This window comes from Anneissia japonica, unplaced genomic scaffold (genome assembly GCF_011630105.1).
Source record: "Anneissia japonica isolate Jap-2015-1 unplaced genomic scaffold, ASM1163010v1 scaffold3626_len63805_cov211, whole genome shotgun sequence".
In the NCBI taxonomy this organism is placed as follows: Eukaryota; Metazoa; Echinodermata; class Crinoidea; order Comatulida; family Comatulidae; genus Anneissia; species Anneissia japonica.
The window spans coordinates 19,296-26,410 of record NW_022709506.1 but is presented as its reverse complement, the minus strand read 5'-3'; positions in this window follow the sequence as shown (position 1 = coordinate 26,410).

Here is a 7,115-nt window from a genome sequence, read left to right as displayed (position 1 = left end):
TTGGGTTTTTACACTAAGCCTGTTATCAATTCCCCACTACGAAGTGGAGTAGCCCAGGAAAATAATCCCAACGCGTGGCCAACTATGGGATTAAACTGCCTTTAATCGCATTGCGTGGTCCACTCGTATACGCGTTGCTTTATTTTGCGAGGCTCCCTAAATAAGGCTAATTCCTGAACGCTTAAAGACCTGCAATACTGCATTAAATCCAACTCTTTAATATATTTTCTCATACCATCATAATCCCTTTTGTAGTAATTTCTTACTACAGGAGGGTCTTCTACATAATAATCACAATCAATCTCAAACGTTAACACAACATGATCACTGCGACCTAATGGTGGGGTACATTTTAAATTTATAATTAGACTCTCATCATTAGAGAAGACTAAATCTAATGTGCTGGGTTCATTATCATTTCGAAATCTAGTATCAATCTTACAATGTTGAAACCAAAAAAGATCATCAGTACACTCAAGAAAATCTCTAGAATGTTTTTCCATAGGAACCTCCATTGTTTCCCAATTAATAAACTTGTAATTAAAATCACCAACCACTACTACATGATCAACATTGAAATCATCAGCCTTCTTTAGTAATTCCAAAAGTAACAGATTATTATTATTCGAACTATTTGGACTTCGATAGACACAACCAATTAAAATACTCTCATTAACACGAAGGTTCACTTTGACCCACACCGACTCCACAAACTCATTAAAACAAACTTCCGAAACAGAAATACCTTCCCTAACAAATATTCCAGTTCCGCGAGAACAATTAGGAGAAACAAATAACTGGAAGCCCTTGATACACAAATTAACAAAATCCACAGTCGTAGCCACATTCTTTGGCAACATTTCTGTTAACATAATGAAATCAGGATTATCTAGATTAACTCGAGCAATTAATTCTTCTTTTTTTTTAAGCATTGAATCACAATTCGTATACATGCATTTAAAACAATTTGGGTTTCCTTTCTTCTTTACTAAATTAGATTTTTTATCTTCATTGATATTCCTAAAAACGCGAAATTTTCTTCTTCACTACACGACCTCCACGAATCATTAAATCTTCTTCACCTTGTTCAACGCGAGTATTCAGTTCCGCTCTGAGTTTGTTATACTCGTCCCTTTCCTCTTTAGTCCTATCATGTGTAACCACAATGCCTTCCACTGCTTTCCCTCTCGCATCGTTCAAGAAATTTCTCTTAGCTTCTTTGCCAAAAAAGACAAGTCTAAGGGGCCGAATTTTTCCTTCCGACTTTCTCCCAACTCTATGAAAAAATTTAATAACTATTTCTTCATGCATCAAACTTTTTATAAAAATTTCATCCAATTTCTTCCTTTCAGTAATATCCTGACCATCACTTTCTCCAAATCCAAAAATCATAACATTGTTTTTCCTAACCAAACGTTCATTCATATCTTTTAACTTTTTATCCACAAATGCTACGACCTCCTCATTAATTTTCTGAACATCCATCTTATGAGTTTTGTCAGTCAAAATTTTTATTTGATCTTGATTTGATTTAACATCTTTCTTCATCTCATCAATATCAGACTGCATCTTCCCTTGGCCCTCTTTAATATCTCCAAGCAAGGACATAATTTTATTAGCTGAAGTAGAGCATGTTCTACAGTACCAAAAAACACTGGGATCATCATGCATTAACCAATTATATTTAGCTTTAGATATTTGTTGACAGTCACAATGAAACCAGAACTGACACATGCCACAGCATGTAGCCCTATCGCTATCCAGTACAGGACTATTACATGACCCACACTTATGCTTAGGTTCAGAGACCTTCTTAGATGCTGATTGCTGCTTACTGGTAGCCATTTCTGACTATAAACAGGCCTAGCAAAAAAACGATTTCTAAGTGCAATAAAAAACACAAATATGTAATAAATCTCAAGATTATAAAGTTACACTACCCTGACTTTTCACAAAAAACTTCAAAAAGTGAACTAATACTTAGTCTGAAGACGAATTTAGTGAAAAAACTCCAACAATTAAGAGAGAAAATGTTAACACGCCGGATCTGGCCAACAGCGCCCTCGATTTGTACTTAGATGGGAGACCGCTTGGGAATACCGGGTGCTGTAGACTTAATTCATTTATTTCTTTTTCTAGAAATTGATTTTACCAATAGTAGCGCATCGATAGCTCTTATAATATTTTCCTAATGCAGGCGTCACTTTGAAGCCTGGACCCACCCTCCTCAGAGGTCGCCAACTATCGACGTCGAAGCCTAAGGTCAATAAATTTGCTGTTGCAGTGAAGTCCTAACGTTCTTTTTTTTTTATCTTGATTGAGTGAAGCTTTACCTATAAATTTGATGAAAGATGAAACTTTGACGAATAATTTGTGTTTTCTGGTGATGGGAGATCGAACGCATAGCTATTAAAGTTCATGAATGGTGCGAAGCTTTGACAAGTAATTTGTGTTTTATGGTGATGTGACATCGAATCCACTATTATTATACATTATTATATTATTATAATATTAATAGTGATAATAATAATATTAGTAATAATAATAATAATTAATAATAATAATAAATAATAAATTAATAAATAAATAATAATAATAATAATAACAATAATAATAACAGTAATAATAACAATAATAATAACAATAATAATAACAATAATAATAACAATAATAATAATAATAATAATAATAATAATAATAGTAATAATAATAATAATAATAATAATAATAATAATAATAATAATAATAATAATAATAATAATAATAATAATAATAATAATAATATGATAGAGAGGGCCATGGAGCGTATATCAGAAATTGCACCTGAATGGTCCTTGAATGGCCAGAAATTTGACCGGACCAGCTTTATGCAGATCCATGTCAACAAGCGTAAGCCTGATGAGATCAATTTTAAGTTACTCGCACTTAAATCCAAGGTTTGACACAATACAAATTAGCAGTTCCCGTCGGCATGCTGATACACAAGATATAATTCCTGATCCAGAAGAATTATATAAGTCTAGTGCTTCAAAACTCTCGGACACTAAATATCAAGACCTCATAAGCTTATGCTCTGGACATGCTCCAATAATTTCCATTCCAGAATACTAATCATTTTATAGACAACTCCCACATTAAATTACAAATTCTCCAACATATTGCCTTTCACTTACAAAATCAATTGAACACTCTCAGGTATTCAAAACCAGCTTAAAAGTACAAAATATCACCAAATATCAATTACACTAGCATTAAGTGTTTATATTTTTCTCTCAAAATATAGCTTTTGCTCAAATTAATATTAATTTATTAAATGAATGATTGATCGAGGGATTTATAGATTGATTGATTGGTTAGTTGGTTAATTGGTTAATTTGTTGGTTAAGTAGCTAAGATATATTATTTATTTAAGATTTATCCGGGACCATAAACACTGGCTCTGCCTCCTTGGTTTCTCATCATAAATTATGTTTATAACTATGTTTATAAGTGAAAAAAATATGAACTCGTTATTTTTCTTATACAGTACAAAATATCACCAAATATCAATTACACTAGCATTAAGTGTTTATATTTTTCTCTCAAAATATAGCTTTTGCTCAAATTAATATTAATTGATTGAATGAATGATTGATCGAGTGATTTATAGATTGATTGGATAGTTGGTTAATTGGTTAATTTGTTGGTTAAGTAGCTAAGATATATTATTTATTTAAGATTTATCCGGGACCATAAACACAGGCTCTGCCTCCTTGGTTTCTCATCATAAATTATGTTTATAACTATGTTTATAAGTGAAAAAAATATGAACTCGTTATTTTTCTTATACTCCCAGAAACATTGATTCTTCTTTATGTTACTAGATCGTTCATATCATCATGTCGGTACACTGGCATTTTGAGACGTTACAACATTGCATCCAGTAGTAAACATTAGTCTATTGGTACATTGTAGTAATGCCCCTACTTTGCCTATTTTCATCAGTTGATCCGCGAGATAAAGATTCACATCCTGAATTATTATTATTATTAACTACATAATTATTTTTGTTACTTGGAGAGGAACATGATCTAATTTAGATTTAAAAAAACTTGACAGCTTGAGTACAAAATTGAAGATTGACATCATCAGAAGTACTGTAATGGCTTACTAAGTCACAATAAACAAGATGACTTAGTTTTAACAACAATAACAATCTAATCATCATTTTAGAGTAATTTTAATATTGATTTAGCACATTTTGCTAAAAGTTTCTGTGCACTTTATATTAGAAATAAAAAATCTGGAATTGAGCAAAATACAGTATTAAAAGATGTTCTGTGTTGCTTGAATGTGCTGATGTTAGTTGCTTGTCATTCCGAATAGGGAACAGAGGCACAGACAAATGACTGACATCTATTAAACTCTGTTGAATGTTGTGACGTTATGTAAGTTGTGAATATGATAAAACAGAACTTGTATTTAGACTAGAAAGACGGTAAAATTGAAGTTAGCACAGCCTTTTATATTTCCATCTATTTGTATACTAACACGTACCAGCCTCTTTCCTAAGAAATAAATATCCCAGGTAACAAACCCACATGGGGCCCATATGCAAAATATCTGGGCAAAGTCTTATGGGCTACCCCATATTTTTTCCCTTATGGGACCCGTCTGGGCAATCACATATTGGCCTTGCCCATGTTTTACCCATATGGAGCTCATATACCAAATATATAGGCAAATATATATGAGAATACCCATATTTAAAGTACATGGGCCCCATATGATAAATACCTGGGCAGATAAATATGGAAATGCCCACATTTAATCCGCATGGGGCCCATGTGCCAAATATCTGGGGAAATACATATGGGCATGCCCATACTGTATTTATCTACAAGGGGCCGACATGCCAAAGACCTGAGTAGTTGAACATGGATGCTCATATTAATTTCGCATTGGGCCCATGTGCCAAATATCTGGGAAAATACTTATGGCCATGGAAACATATAATATACATGGGACCCATATGCCAAATACCTGGGCAAGTAAATATGGGAAGCCCATATTTAATCCAAATGCAGCCCATATGCCAAATATATAGGCAGTTACTTATGAGCATGCCCATATTTAATTTGCATGGGACCAATATGCCAAATAACTGGGCATATAATTATGGGAATGCCCACATTCAATCCACATGGGTTAGATGTGCCAAATATCTGGGAAAATACGTATTGACAAGCTCATATTTATCTACATGGGCCCCACATGCTAAAGTCCTGGGTAGTTGAACATGGGTATGCCCATATTAATTTCTCAATGGGCCCATGTGCCAAATATCTGGGAAAATACTTATGGGCATGCCCACATTAATATACATGGGACCCATATGCCAAATACTTGTATTAAATACAATACATATACAACAATAACGCAATTCAATATAATCGGCCATTTTGATGTATTTGCAGTTAACAATAACTGTGATAAGTGGATTTTAGATGAAAATGAAAATAGGCAAAGTAGGGGCATTACTACAATGTACCAATAGACTAATGTTTACTTCTGGATGCAATGTTGTAACGTCTCAAAATGCCTTTGTGCCTGAATACTGTAAAGAGGGTGTACTTCATGTATAGCTGCACAGATGATTACACCGATTTATGCAAATGCTCATAAAATGAAGGAACAGAGTTACTAAGTGGCACTACAGTGTCTAGGTAGTTCAGTACTAAATGCAGTAATAAGTGTAATGTGTATTTAATAAAAAAAAATCATCTGTTCACAAGCAATACTGAACAGTAACAATTTTTTATTCATATCAAAATAGAAAGTTTAGTCCTCAGTCAACAACCTTGACATAAAAAAAAATTTATTCAACACTTGATGACAAATAAACACCCTTCCTCCACCCCCTATTTTTTGTATAAAGTACTTTTTTCCTGGTTAGAGCCTCATTGAGACCAGACCATTGTAATAAATGTAAACAATGATATTGTTTGCTAATACAGTTGAATATCTACACTCTAAAAACATCCTGGTGAAATTTCACCAGAAACTGGTGAAATTTTCACCAGATGATATGTTCGTATAGCACCTACATAATCCTGGTGAAATTCACCAGGATCATCTGGTAGAATAATTTCAACAAATATCCTGGTGAAAATAACCAGGAATTATTGGTGAATATTCCTGGTTATTTTAACAAAATTCCTGGTGATAATAACCAGGAACTATTGGTGAATAATTTCCTGGTGATAATAACCAGGAATTATTGGTGACTATTCCTGGTTATTTTAACTAATTTCCTGGTGGTATTTACCAATTTAACTGGTTATTTTTGAGCTGCCATCTTGGTTAAAAGCTATAAACTCAAACGTATTTATGGTTAAATACGTTTGGTTAATTTTACCAGTAATATTGTTTATATCAATATGGATGCCACCATATGCCTGATCACAACCAGTAATTCCTGGTTTAAAAAATAAATCCATCAATAAAGCATGCTAACATAAAAATAAAAAAGAAAACAAATATAAATTACTGTATTTGATATTCATTTTAATATTCAGAAGAAACATTCCTATCAAATAAGTCAACTTTATAAAACAGTTATAATGCAATAATATTTATAAAACTTTTTCTAATATCATTCAAAACTTTTTTGTGATATTACATCATTTAAAACAAACTTGCTATAAAATAATTAAAATGTAATCAGTTTCAGCCAAATTGCAATTTTGACACACAAACCTTTGGGTTTAGCAGAAATATGTTCAGATTCAACTTTTTTGCTTAGTCTTCACATAAAATAGTCTGAGTCTATTGTACTTATACCAAACGCGTACAAAAAAATTGCCATCAATATTTATAAAATATACTAAAATTTGAACTGTCATAAAAACATAATTAAAATAGTGAAGGGTTATTTTCACATTTAAAAACAATCTTAATTAAAAAGTTGTTACCTATCACATATTTGCATCATTTAGAGTCAGAGAAAATGGAATAATAAATTAAAATATCTAGATTGACTTCATAAACATATAACACTATGCAGTCAAACTCATTAAGGTAAATTGTGCTTAAGTTTAAAAATTTCTAAGGCTAACTAATTTCTTATGTACAAT